The 15088-nt window shown below is 34.1% G+C and overlaps 1 long non-coding RNA gene across 1 annotated transcript in view; it reads right to left on the bottom strand.

Annotated features, from left to right (window-relative positions):
• Positions 1-1789: 1789 nt before the first annotated feature.
• Positions 1790-15088, bottom strand: part of LOC143653474 (uncharacterized) — an 87271-nt gene continuing 73972 nt past the window's right edge. The window contains exons 4-6 of the long non-coding RNA XR_013161305.1: positions 6554-6616; positions 5680-5855; positions 1790-5127 (exon numbers count right to left, since the gene is read on the bottom strand). This is a non-coding gene — a long non-coding RNA (uncharacterized LOC143653474). The remainder of the gene's footprint in view (positions 5128-5679; positions 5856-6553; positions 6617-15088) is intronic.

Raw genomic sequence — 15088 nt, 5'->3', positions numbered from 1 at the left:
GGTTTGGTACACCTGTTGATGAAATAATGTTAAGATATTACATCTAGTTCATAACTGGCAATCGGTATTTTTCCCCACATACCACTTATTATTAACTCTTTACACAAGTGTTGTATATTTGTGTTAGTTCATACAAGAATTGATTATATCTGTAGTGTTAATCAGTGACTTATTATGACTAGACAACCTCTTTCAACCAAATTCACCTACAATAGAGAACTATGACTTATAATCCCAATAACAAGCTTCCCTCACCTCTGTCCATTTTCAAACATTTAAATGCAGCCTTTTAAAAAATTCTGTGTGTACTAGGTAATTGCCCCCTTCTTCTCTAGCTTCTGGCTATTTCTATGTACCCTGTATTGTATGCTTTAAGACAGAGTTTACCATATCCCAGTTATGTTTGTAAATGATCCTTTTATCTATCTATCTATCTATCTATCTATCTATCTATCTATCTATCTATCTATCTATCATCTATCTATCGATCTATCAATCATCTATCGGGTCTTTCTTTGTTTCTTCTAAGAACATTTGACTTTTATTTTGTCTGCTGAATATTTAACCATCCCTACTCTGTTTTGGTTACAATATTCATGGAACATTTTTCCATCTTTTCACCTTTAACTTACTTGTGTCTTTGAATTCAAGATGTGTCACTTGTAAGTAGAACAGCATTCTCCCTTTCACATCACAGGGGTTAGGGGAGCAAGTGGTGCCCCCACAATACAGAAAATCTGCATATAATTTTTCAGCCCTCCCCTCAAACCAGAGAAGAAGTCTGAAGTTTTTTTCTCTTCTGCTTATAACTTATTGGTATTAAAAGATGTCATGGATATATTATATAATACTATACATAAATTTTATGCATTCCTGAGTTGCTAAATATTTTCTGTGTTGTCTGGTGGACTTCATGTGTCAATTGCAGCTTCTACAAAACTCCCCTAAAAGTTCCATTTAATTTCTTATGCTAACCTGTGATATATTGACTATGTGATGGAGAAAGTCATAACGTAGAAGCGGTAACTACCATTTCTGCTTGAGAAATTTAAAACATTTACTTTTCTAATAATTTGGGACTTCTGCCATTTTGTTATTTGGTTTTTGTAAGTCATACTTTTTTTATCCCTCAATTATTTCATTATTTACTCCTTTTTAATTTAGTTAATATTTTTAATGAACTACTCCGGAAACACTAAGAATACTTATTTCCTTGTTTGTATATTTTTCTGTTACTTTCTTTGTGGTTATCATGGAGTTTAATTTAATATTCTGAATCTAATAATCTTAGATTTGATCCCAACTTATCTTCAATATCGTCCATAAACTTTGTTCCTGTACTTCTCTATTCTCCTGTCTTTATAAAGTTCTTGTCAAAAATTATGTGTTTATTCCTTTTGAGTCTAAAACCAAAGATTTGTCATCACTTTAAAGAACTTTCATGTTACATTCTACATGTAGAGTTACATACCAAAAGTACAGTACGATGGTACCGGAATTTATAATTACCAACATAATCACCTTACTGGAGATCTGTATCTTGTCATGCTGCTGTGATCATGTGTCTTGTGTCCTTTCCTTTCAGTCTTAAGAACTCATTTTAGTTTTGCTGGCAGAGCAGATCAAGTGGTCACGTATATATTGGCTTCTGTTTATCTAAGAATATCTTAATCTCTCCTTCAGTTTTGAAAGAGAAGTTTCTGGATATAAACAGTCTTGCTTGGTAATTATTTTTTTCAGTACTTTATGAATATTTCTTCTCACTGCCTTATTGTGTCCAAGGTTTTTTTTAAAGCAGTTTTATTGAGATATATTCACAAATTGATGTGTAGTTACATACCATAGAATCCATCCAAAGTGTACAATCAGTGGTTCATAGTATAATCAACAATTATGTATTCATCACCAAAATGTTAGAACACTTTCATTCCTCCTAAAAAAAGTCCTAATCATTTAGCCCTTTATTATTGAAATTTAGCATTCATGAGGTGCCTATTTTACAGTTGATGAAAGAATTTTAAAATATCATTAACTCTAGTCCATAGTGTGTTTTGTTTTTTCCCAACTATCACCCTATTTTTAACACTTGTAATAATGACATACATTTGTTCTAATTCATGAAAGAATATTCTTATCTTTTTACTTCTAACCACTGCCATCATCTGTTTTATCTAGCTTTCCTTCTAGTGACACGCATGAACTTAAAACTTCCCCTTTTAACCACATCACATAATTCAGCAGTGCTAATTAAACTCACAATAATGTGGTGCCATCACCTTTTATCCATTTCAAAACATTATTTATCAATAATTAAAAATTCTAAAAAATATATACATCAGCTCCCCATTCTCTACCCTCCTATGTTCTTGTAACCTATATCCTAGATTATAACTCTATGAGTTTGCTTATTAGTTCATATTAGTGAGATCATAAAATATTTGTCATTTTGTGTCTGGCTTATTTAACTCAGAATAATGTACTTAAGGTTCGTCAGTTTTGTTGCAGGCATCAGGAATTCATTCTTTCTTACAGCTGAATAATGTTCAATTATGTCTATGTTTATCCTTCATCAGTCGATGGACACTTGAGTTGTTTCTGTCTTTTGGCAGTTGTAACTAGTGCTGCTATGAACATTGGTTTGCAAATGTCTGTTCATGTCCCTGCTTGAATAGTAAAGAGATTGCTGCATCATATGGCCATTCTATACTTAGCTTCCTGAGGAATGGCAAAACTGTCTTCTACAGCAGCTGCACCATTTTACATTCCCACCATCAGTAAATGAGTGTGCCTATTCTCCATATCCTCTCCAATACTTGTAGATTTTTGTTTTATTCAAATATTGGCCATTCTAGTAGGTGTGAAATGACACCTCATGATTTTGATTTACATTTCCCTAAATAAGTAGTGATGCTGAGCATCCCTTCATGTGCATTTTAGCCATTAGTTGTTTCTCTTTTGAAAAATATCTGTCCAAGTCTTTGTCTTTTGCCCATTTTTATTGGGTTCAACATTTTATCATTGAGTTGTAGGATTTTTCTTTTTATAATCTGGATAGGAAACTCTTACTGGATTTGTGGTTTCCAAATATTTTTTTCCCCATTGAGTAGGCTGCCTTTTCACTTTCTCAGCAAATTCCTTTGAAGCACAAAAGTGTTCAATTTTGATGAGTTTCCTTTTATGTATTCTTTCTTTCATTGCTTGTGCCTTGGGTGTAAAATCTAGTAAACCTTTGCCCACCACAATTTCTTGAAGACACCTCAATACATTTTCTTCCAGGAACTTATGTTCCTATCACTTATATTTTGGCCTTTGATCCATTAATGGTCCTCTTTCTTTGTTTGAATATAGATATCATCTATTTATTCCAGCACCATTTGTTGAAGAGACTGTTCTGTCCCAGTAGAGTGGACTTGGCAGCCTTGTCAAAAATCAGTTGTTGAAAAGTGTGCAGGTCTATTTCTGAATTCTCAATTGCTTCCATTGATCAATATGTTTATCTTTATGTCAGGTCCAGGCTGTTTTGATCACTGAGTTTTGGAAATATGCTTTGAAGTCACAAATTGTGAGTCCTTCAACTTCTTTCTTCTTTCAAGATGCTTTTGTCTATTCTGGGCATCTTAAATTTCCAGATGAATTTGATGACGTCCATTTTTCTTTTCTTCAATATCAACTGTTGGTATTTTGATTGGAATTGCATTGAATTTGTAAATCAATTTTGGTAGAAGTAACTTCTTAACAATATTCTTCCAGCAAATAAACATGGAATGTCCTCTGATTTGTTTAGTTTTTCTTTTATTCCTTTAGCAGTATTTTATAGTTTTCTGAATACAGGTCCTTTATACATTTGGTTAATTTATTCCATGATGTTTGATTCTTCTAGTTGCCATTGTAAATGGAATATTTTTCCCTAAATTTTGCCTTATGAATGCTCAGTAATAGTACATAGGAGAACTGATTTTTGCATGATGCACTTGTATCTCACTACTTTGATGAACCCATTTATTGGCTCTGGTGGCTTTGTGTTGACTTTCTGGAAATTTCTATATATGGGATCATATTATCTGCAGAGTGAATGTTTTAATTCTCCCATTTCAGTTTGTTTGGTTTTTTATTTCCTTATTTCTCTAATAGAGCTTCAAACATGATATTGAATGATTTAGGTAGTTTTCTTCAATATTTTCAAAGAGATTGAGCTCAATTGATATTAACACTTCTTGGAATGATTGGTAGCATCCACCTGTGAATCCACCTGGTCCAGGGCTTTTCTTTGTGAGCAGGGTTTTGATGATAGATTTCATCTCTATTCTTGTAACTGGCCTTTTGAGGTCTTCTGTTTCTTCTAGAGTCAGGGTAGATTTCATGTACTTTTAGGAATTTGTCCATTTTATCTAATATGTCTCATTCTTTGGCATACAGTTAGTTGTTCTAGTATCCTCTTAAGCTCCTTTTTTTTAAAAAATTTATTTATTAATTAAACATAAAGAAACAAAATAAAACATCAACATACATAATCAGTAATTCACAATATCATCACTTAGTTGCATATTCATCATTTCTTAGAACATTTGCATTAATTCAGAAAAAGAAATAAAAAGACAATAGAAAAAGAAATAGAATGAACACAGGAAAGAAAAAAAAAGATTATACCTACCATACCCCTTACCCCTCGTCTTAAGCTCCTATTTATTTCTGAGGGGTCAGTAGTAATGTCACCCCTTTCATTTCTGATTGTATTTATTTGTATTTTTGCTGTTTTTATTTTTCAGTGTAGTAAAGAGTTTCTTAAGTTTATCAATCCTCTCAAAGAACCAACTTTTGGTTTTGTTGAGTCTATTGTTTTTGGTTCTTCATTTCATTTATTTCTGCACTAATCTTTGCTTCTTTCCTTCTGCTTGATTTGAAATTGGTTTGCTATTCCTTTTCTAGTTTCTTCAGGTGTTCATTAAGTATTTTATTTTAGTTCTTTCTTTTTTAGTGTAGGTGTTTAGGGTCACAGTTTTCCGTCCTAGCACTACCTTCACTGCATTCCATAAGTTTTGATATACTGTGTTCTCATTTTCATTTTTTGAGATATTTATTGATTTCTCTTGCAATTTCTTCTTTTACCCACTGATTGTTTGATTGTTTCTAAAACAGAAGAAATTAATGTTACTAGTAAGGAGGAAAAAGTGAATCATATGAAGAATAATTTCTTACTTAATTCAATAAAAATTAATTAAGAAACTTCCTTTTAGAGATTTGAAATGCTCACTCTAAGTTTGGATAAGCAAATATAACTATAACAATGTTTTAACAAATTCCCTTCTCACTATTTATAATTCAAATATAAATATTTAGAATCAGGACAAAAAAGGAAACAAGTCAAGTAGGGGGATAAGTTCCCCCAACTTGATGAGATACTGAAGAATGCCTACAAAGCTTTCAAGGAATCAGTCATGACCCTTATAATATTATCAATACATATATTCTTTCAAAATATCACAGTAAGAGATGGACTAAGAATTTTTGCATGTAGGAGCTACCCATAGATGAACTAAAAGTAATTTATATGTCCAAATAATTTATATGGTCATATATTAAGTGAAGGAAATCGACAAAAACACATTTTATAGTGGACTGCAGTATGGAGTCAATAGAAACTGTGTCATGAAATGGAGATGAAATATATTACAAACATACCTCTATTGATCTTGAGGAGATGTAGCAATTTTTTAATGCTTCCAAATCTTTCATGCATCCATTCATTCAAAAAATACTTTGTATCAAAAAATATTGTGCAAATTCTCAACAGAGCAAATGTAGTCCTTAGTGCCTTTAGGATGGGTGAGTGCTCTACTTTTACTCTTTCTCTGGATCTTTTAAAGAGCCAACAAGAAGTAGGTGTTATACATCCTCAATGTCACTTTAATATATAAAAATATTCATTATCATGTAGAAACAGGCCCTTTCCCAGCCCTTCCTCATCCCTGTAGACAGATCTGCTTAGTGCTGCAGTTCAATGTTAGACATTTCTTTGTTTCCACAACAAAATGTCACCCAACATCTTTGTTAGTAAAAAAATCTATCCATTCACCTGTCATTTGTCTTCTTTTTATTCAATAATGCAGTATTTTAAAGAAATGTTATTAAAAGTTTCCTCTCAAATCCCAGTACCAGCAATAGGATAGGTACTGGTCAAGGTATTGTAGGCAAAAATAGATAGTTGATGAAAAAATTTCTTTTCTCCTTTTCTCTTACACTCTTGCAAAGCACAGATAGAAAAGCAGAGACCAACACTGTAGAAAAAAATACCTTTAATATGAATAAAGCCTTAACTCAAATTATACCCTCTTACATTGGATCATATATCAAAACCCAGCCCTTCTTGATGTTCAAAATCTGATATATCCAAAAATTTAATTATATTAAAGGTAGAATGGATTCCACAAGTATCCAAGAAAGTTATGTATGAGAGCAGTGCATCCTGAAAGAGGGGAAGAATCTAAACCAATATTACAGGATAATTTTTGCCTCATCTTGTGGAAAGTACCAATTAAACAATATGCATACTTACCTTAATAAGTTAAGAGAAGTACAGTTGAAAATATCATATGAAGGAAGACATAAAGGGCAATTACTAGAAAGAAGGAGAAAATAATTTACTTATATGCAGAAAAACAGAATACTAAGATGAAGATCAACTTGCCAAAATAGTGCTATCTGCAGTGAAGATAATATCCCACCTCTACATCTATCTCTGCACAGTCCATTGCAAAAGCCACTGCCCACTTGTAGCTAATGAGATCTTAAAATTTGGCTGGTGCTACTGAGGAGCTGAAATTTTAGTTTTATTGGATTTTATTAATATCAATTTAAATTTAACAGCAAATTGAGGCTAGAGCTTAAGGTACTGTACAGCATACATCTAGAATCTGTTACAACTGGTGATTCTGAGGAGCTGAACTTTTAGTTTTAATTGATTTCATTAATGTCAATGTAAATCTAACATAGATTTGAAGCTAGAACTTAAAGTACTGCACAGCATAGGCCTAGAATCTTGGAGGGAACAGTTAAAATTACTGAAAGAGACTCAAAACAAGTGAGAAAAGGACAAAAAGTCAAAAATAGAAAATGTAGACAATGAGGCAAAAGTTGTTTTGATGCAACAAATGTCTGAATATAAACAGGGCTTATGAAAGTATAGGTGAATGAGGTCTGCTCATAGCTTGCTGTTTGGAGAACTCAGAAGATCCACCAGATTTTAAGACTCTGGTCAACCAATTTCTCAGATAGGTTTCAGAGGAAAGTACTTTGCTCTCTTCTCAAGTTACTGCACTCTCCAAATTATTTTCATGATACATAAACCTCTATTTTAAAAAATTATTTATTAATTTAAAAATGAAGAAACAAAATAAAGCATCAACATACATAATCAGTAATTCACAATATCATCACTTAGTTGCATATTCATCATTTCTTAGAACATTTGCATTAATTCAGAAAAAGAAATAAAAAGACAATAGAAAAAGAAATAAAATGAACACAGGAAAGAAAAAAAAAGATTATACCTACCATACCCCTTACCCCTCGCTTTCATTGATCACTAGCATTTCAAACTAAATTTATTTTAGCATTTGTTCCCCCTATTATTTATTTTTATTCCATATGTTCTACTCCTTTGTTGACAAGGTAGATAAAAGGAGCATCAGACACAAGATTTTCACAGTCACACAGTCACATTGTGAAAGCTGTATCATTATTCAGTCATCCTCAAGAAACATGGCTACTGGAACACAGCTCTACATTTTCAGGTAGTTCCCTCCAGCCTCTCCATTACATCTTGAATAACAAGATGATATCTGCTTGATACATAAGAATAACCTCCAGGATAACCTCTCGACTCTGTTTGTAATCTCTCAGCCATTGACACTTTGTCTCATTTCCCTCTTCCCCCTTTTGGTCGAGAAGGTTTTCTCAATCCCTTGATGCTCAGTCTCAGCTCATTCTTGGTTTTTTCTCAATCCCTTGATGCTGAGTCTCAGCTCATTCCGAGATCTCTGTCCGACGTTGCCAGGAAGGTCCACACCCCTGGGAGTCATTTCCCACATAGAGAGGGGGAGGGTGATGAGACTGCTTGTTGTGTTGGCTGGAGAGAGAGGCCACATCTGAGCAACAAAAGAGGCTCTCTTGGTGGTGACTCCTGGGCCTAAATTTTAAGTAGACTTGACCTATTCTTTGTGAGGTTAAGTTTCATATGAACAAACAAACCCCAAGACCGGGTCTCAGCCTATAGCTTTGGTTGTCCACACTGCTTGTGAGAATATCAAGAATTCACCTTGGGGAATTGAATTTCTCCCCGTTCTCAGCACTCCCTGAAGGGGGCTTTGCAGATACTTTTCCACTCACTGATTGAATCACTCTGGGATTCCAACAAACAAAATCTCATGTCCTACCTGAGATTCCAAGTACTTATGGCGTTTAATCAAACTATCTACATAAGTTATATTAGGAAATGTACTAGTCAAAATATAAATTTTGTAACAAATAAACATTTTTTTAGGCACCATTTATTGAAGAGACTGTTCTGTCCCAGGTGAGTTGGCTTGACTGCCTTATCAAAGATCAAATGTCCATAGATGAGAGGGTCTATATCTGAACACTCTATTCGATTCCATTGGTCAATATATCTATCTTTATGCCAGTACCATGCTGTTTTGACCACTGTGGCTTCATATTATGCCTTAAAGTCGGGCAGCGTGAGACCTCCAGCTTTGTTTTTTTTCCTCAAGATACTTTTAGCAATTCGGGGCACCCTGCCCTTCCAGATAAATTTGCTTATTGGTTTTTTTATTTCTGAAAAGTAAGTTGCTGGGATTTTGATTTGCATTGCGTTGAATCTGTAAATCAATTTAGGTAGAATTGACATCTTAACTATATTTAGTCTTCCAGTCCATGAACACGGTATGCCGTCCCATCTATTTAGGTCTTCTGTGATTTCTTTTAAGTTTCTTATAGTTTTCTTTGTATAGGTCTTTTGTCTCTTTAGTTAAATTCATTTCTAAGTATTTTATTCTTTTAGTTGAAGTTGTAAATGGAATTCATTTCTTGATTTCCCCCTCAGATTGTTCATTACTAGTGTATAGAAACACTACAGATTTTTGAATGTTGATCTTGTAATCTGCCACTTTGCTGTACTTGTACTCTAGTAGTTTTGCTGTGGATTTTTCAGGGTTTCCAACATATAGTATCATATCATCTGCAAGCAGTGATAGTTTTACTTCTTCTTTTCCAATTTTGATGCCTTGTATTTCTTTTTCTTGCCTAATTGCTCTGGCTCGAACTTCCAACACAATGTTGAATAACAGTGGTGATAGTGGACATCCTTGTCTTGTTCCTGATCTTAGGGGGAAAGTTTTCAGTTTTTCCCCATTGAGGATGATATTGGCTGTGGGTTTTTCATATATTCCCTCTATTATTTTAAGGATGTTCCCTTGTATTCCTATCCTTTGAAGTGTTTTCAACAGGAAAGGATGTTGAATCTTGTCAAATGCCTTCTCTGCATCAATTGAGATGATCATGTGATTTTTCTGCTTTGATTTGTTAATATGATGTATTACATTAATTGATTTTCTTATGTTGAACCATCCCTGCATACCTGGGATGAATCCTACATGGTCATGATGTATAATTCTTTTAATGTGTTGTTGGATTCGATTTGCTAGAATTTTGTTGAGGATTTTTGCATCTATGTTCATTAGAGAGATTGGTCTGTAGTTTTCTTTTTTTGTAATATCTTTGCCTGGCTTTAGTATAATGGTGATGTTGGCTTCATAGAATGAATTAGGTAGCTTTCCCTCTACTTCAATTTTTTTGAAGTGTTTAAGCAGGACTGATACTAATTCTTTCTGGAACGTTTGGTAGAATTCACATGTGAAGCCGTCTGGTCCTGGACTTTTCTTTTTGGGAAGCTTTTTAATGACTGATTCAATTTCTTTACTTGTGATTGGTTTGTTGAGGTCATCTGTTTCTTCTTGAGTCAAAGTTGGTTGTTCATGCCTTTCTAGGAAGTTGTCCATTTCATCTACATTGTTGTATTTATTAGCGTAAAGTTGTTCATAGTATCCTGTTATTACCTCCTTTATTTCTGTGGGGTCAGTGATTATGTCTCCTCTTCCATTTCTGATCTTATTTATTTGCATCCTCTCTCTTCTTCTTTTTGTCAATCTTGCTAATGGCCCATCAATCTTATTGATTTTCTCATAGAACCAACTTCTGGTTTTATTGATTTTCTCAATTGTTTTCATCTTCTCAATTTCATTTATTTCTGCTTTAATCTTTGCTATTTCTTTCCTTTTGCTTGCTGTGGGGTTAGTTTGCTGTTCTTTCTCCAGTTCTTCCAAGTGGACAGGTAATTCCTGAATTTTTGCCGTTTCTTCTTTTTTGATATAAGCATTTAGGGCAATAAATTTCCCTCTTAGCACTGCCTCTGCTGCATCCCATAAGTTTTGATATGTTGTGTTTTCATTTTCATTTACCTTGAGATATTTACTGATATCTCTTATAATTTCTTCCTTGACCCACTGGTTGTTTAAGAGTGTGTTGTTGAGCCTCCACATATTTGTGAATTTTCTGGCACTCTGCCTATTATTGATTTCCAACTTCATTCTTTTATGATCTGAGAAAGTGTTTTGTATGATTTCAATCTTTTTAAATTTGTTGAGACTTGCTTTGTGACCCAGCATATGGTCTATCTTTGAGAATGATCCATGAGCCCTTGAGAAAAAGGTGTATCCTGCTGTTGTGGGGTGTAATATCCTATAAATGTCTGTTAAGTCTATTGTAATATTCAAATCTCTGTTTCTTTATTGATCCTCTGTCTAGATGTTCTGTCCATTGATGAGAGTGGCGAATTGAAGTCTCCAAGTATTATGGTCGATGTGTCTGTTTCCCTTTTCAGTGTTTGCAGTGTTGCCTCATGTATTTTGGGGCATTCTGGTTTGGTGCATAAATATTTATGATTGTTATGTCTTCATGTTGAATTGTTCCTTTTATTAGTTCCTTTTATTAGTACATAGTATCCTTCTTTTTCTCTTTTAGCTGTTTTACATTTGAAGTCTAATTTGTTGGATATTAGTATAGCCATTCCTGCTCTTTTCTGGTTGTTATTTGCATGAAACATCTTTTCCCAACCTTTCACTTTCAACCTATGTTTGTCTTTGGGACTAAGATGTGTTTCTTGTAGACAGCATATAGAAGATCCTGTTTTTTAATCCATTCTGCCAGTCTATGTCTTTTGATGGGGAGTTCAATCCATTAATATTTAGTGTTATTACTGTATGGGTAGTACTTTCTTCTACCATTTTGCCTTTTGTATTTTATATGTCATCTAATTTTCCTTCCTTCTACGTTCTTCTCCACACCTCTCTCTTCTGTCTTTTTCATATCTGTCTCTAGTGTTCCCTTTAGTATTTCTTGCAGAGCTGGTCTTTTGGTCACAAATTCTCTCAGTGATTTTTTGTCTGAAAATGTTTTCATTTCTCCCTCATTTTTGAAGGACAATTTTGCTGGGTATAGAATTCTTGGGTGGCAGTTTTTCTCTTTTAGTAATTTAAATATATCATCCCATTGTCTTCTTGCCTCCATGGTTTCTGCTGAGAAATCTACACATGGTCTTATTGGGTTTCCCTTGTATGTGATGGATTGCTTTTCTCTTACTGCTTTCAAGATCCTCTCTTTCTCTTTGACCTCTGACATTCTGACTAGTAAGTGTCTTGGAGAACGTCTATTTGGATCTATTCCCTTTGGGGTATGCCACACTTCTTGGATCTGTAATTTTAGGTCTTTCATAAGAGTTGATAAATTTTCAGTGATAATTTCTTCCTTTAGTTTTTCTCCTCTTTTTCCCTTCTCTTCTCCTTCCAGGACACCCACAACATGTGTATTTGTGCGCTTCATATTATCATTTAGTTCCCTGAGTCCCTGCTCATATTTTTCCATTTTTTTCCCTATAGTTTCTGTTTCTTGTCGAATTTCAGATGTTCCATCCTCCAGTTCACTAATCCTAACCTCTGTCTCTTGAAATCTACCATTGTAGGTTTCCATTGTTTTTTTCAAACTAAATTTATTTTAACATTTGTTCCCCCTATTTACTTTTTTTTATTTATTTTTTTTATTTATTTTTTTTATTTATTTATTTCTTTATTAACAGAAAGAAAAAAAAAAGAAATTAACACAACATTTAGAAATCATACCATTCTACATATGCACTCAGTAATTCTTAACATCATCACATAGATGCATGATCATTGTTTCTTAGTACATTTGCATCGGTTTAGAGGAACTAGCAACACAACAGAAAAAGATATAAAACGTTAATATAAAGAAAAGAAATAAAAGTAGTAGTAATAGTAAAAAACAACAACAAACAAACCAACAAGCAAACAAAAACAAAAAAAACCCTATAGCTCAGATGCAGCTTCATTCAGTATTTTAACATGATTACTTTACAATTAGGTATTATTGTGCTGTCCATTTTTGAGTTTTTGTATCTAGTCCTGTTGCACAGTCTGTATCCCTTCAGCTTCAATTACCCATTGTCTTACCCTGTTTCTAACTCCTGCTGAACTCTGTTACCAATGACATATTTCAAGTTTATTCTCGAATGTCCGTTCACATCAGTGGGACCATACAGTATTTGTCCTTTAGTTTTTGGCTGGATTCACTCAGCATAATATTCTCTAGGTCCATCCATGTTATCACATGGTTCATAAGTTTATCTTGTTTTAAAGCTGCATAATATTCCATCGTATGTATATACCACAGTTTGTTTAGCCACTCTTCTGTTGATGGAGATTTTGGCTGTTTCCATCTCTTTGCAATTGTAAATAACGCTGCTATAAACATTGGTGTGCAAATGTCCGTTTGTGTCTTTGCCCTTAAGTCCTTTGAGTAGATACCTAGCAATGGTATTGCTGGGTCGTATGGCAATTGTATATTCAGCTTTTTGAGGAACCGCCAAACTGCCTTCCACAGTGGTTGCACCATTTGACATTCCCACCAACAGTGGATAAGTGTGCCTCTTTCTCCGCATCCTCTCCAGCACTTGTCATTTTCTGTTTTGTTGATAATGGCCATTCTTGTGGGTGTGAGATGATATCTCATTGTGGTTTTGATTTGCATTTCTCTAATGGCCAGGGACATTGAGCATCTCTTCATGTGCCTCTTGGCTATCCGTATTTCTTCTTCTGGTAGGTGTCTGTTTAAGTCTTTTTCCCATTTTGTAATTGGGTTGGCTGTCTTTTTGTTGTTGAGTTGAATAATCTCTTTATAAATTCTGGATACTAGACCTTTATCTGATATGTCATTTCCAAATATTGTCTCCCATTGTGTAGGCTGTCTTTCTACTTTCTTGATGAAGTTCTCTGATGCACAAAAGTGTTTAATTTTGAGGAGCTCCCATTTATTTATTTCCTTCTTCAGTGTTCTTGCTTTAGGTTTAAGGTCCATAAAACCACCTCCAGTTGTAAGATCCATAAGATATCTCCCAACATTTTCCTCTAACTGTTTTATGGTCTTAGACCTAATGTTTAGATCTTTGATCCATTTTGAGTTAACTTTTGTATAGGGTGTGAGAGATGGGTCTTCTTTCATTCTTTTGCATATGGATATCCAGTTCTCTAGGCACCATTTATTGAAGAGACTGTTCTGTCCCAGGTGAGTTGGCTTGACTGCCTTATCAAAGATCAAATGTCCATAGATGAGAGGGTCTATATCTGAGCACTCTATTCGATTCCATTGGTCGATATATCTATCTTTATGCCAATACCATGCTGTTTTGACCACTGTGGCTTCATAATATGCCTTAAAGTCAGGCAGCGCGAGACCTCCAGCTTCGTTCTTTTTCCTCAAGATGTTTTTAGCAATTCGGGGTACCCTGCCCTTCCAGATAAATTTGCTTATTGGTTTTTCTGTTTCTGAAAAATAAGTTGTTGGGATTTTGATTGGTATTGCATTGAATCTGTAAATCAATTTAGGTAGGATTGACATTTTAACTGTATTTAGTCTTCCAATCCATGAACACGGTATGCCCTTCCATCTATTTAGGTCTTCTGTGATTTCTTTTAGCAGTTTTTTGTAGTTTTCTTTATATAGGTTTTTTGTCTCTTTGGTTAAATTTATTCCTAGGTATTTTATTCTTTTAGTTGCGATTGTAAATGGGATTCGTTTCTTGATTTCCGCCTCAGCTTGTTCATTACTAGTGTATAGAAAAGCTACAGATTTTTGAATGTTGATCTTGTAGCCTGCTACTTTGCTGTACTCATTTATTAGCTCTAGTAATTTTGTTGTGGATTTTTCTGGGTTTTCTACATATAGTATCATATCGTCTGCAAACAGTGATAGTTTTACTTCTTCCTTTCCAATTTTGATGCCTTGTATTTCTTTTTCTTGCCTAATTGCTCTGGCTAGAACTTCCAACACAATGTTGAATAATAGTGGTGATAGTGGACATCCTTGTCTTGTTCCTGATCTTAGGGGGAAAGTTTTCAATTTTTCCCCATTGAGGATGATATTAGCTGTGGGTTTTTCATATATTCCCTCTATCATTTTAAGGAAGTTCCCTTGTATTCCTATCTTTTGAAGTGTTTTCAGCAGGAAAGGATGTTGAATCTTGTCAAATGCCTTCTCTGCATCAATTGAGATGATCATGTGATTTTTCTGCTTTGATTTGTTGATATGGTGTATTACATTAATTGATTTTCTTATGTTGAACCATCCTTGCATACCTGGGATGAATCCTACTTGGTCATGATGTATAATTCTTTTAATGTGTTTTTGGATACGATTTGCTAGAATTTTATTGAGGATTTTTGCATCTGTATTCATTAGAGAGATTGGTCTGTAGTTTTCTTTTTTTGTAATATCTTTGCCTGGTTTTGGTATGAGGGTGATGTTGGCTTCATAGAATGAATTAGGTAGTTTTCCCTCCACTTAGATTATGTTGAAGAGTTTGAGGAGAGTAGGTACTAATTCTTTCTGGAATGTTTGATAGAATTCACATGTGAAGCCGTCTGGTCCTGGAGTTTTCTTTTTAGGGAGCTTTTGAATAACT

Source organism: Tamandua tetradactyla, chromosome 13 (genome assembly GCF_023851605.1).
Source record: "Tamandua tetradactyla isolate mTamTet1 chromosome 13, mTamTet1.pri, whole genome shotgun sequence".
NCBI classification, from domain to species: Eukaryota; Metazoa; Chordata; class Mammalia; order Pilosa; family Myrmecophagidae; genus Tamandua; species Tamandua tetradactyla.
Note: the sequence above shows the minus strand (reverse complement) of the source record. Positions and strands in the feature narration are given on the sequence as shown.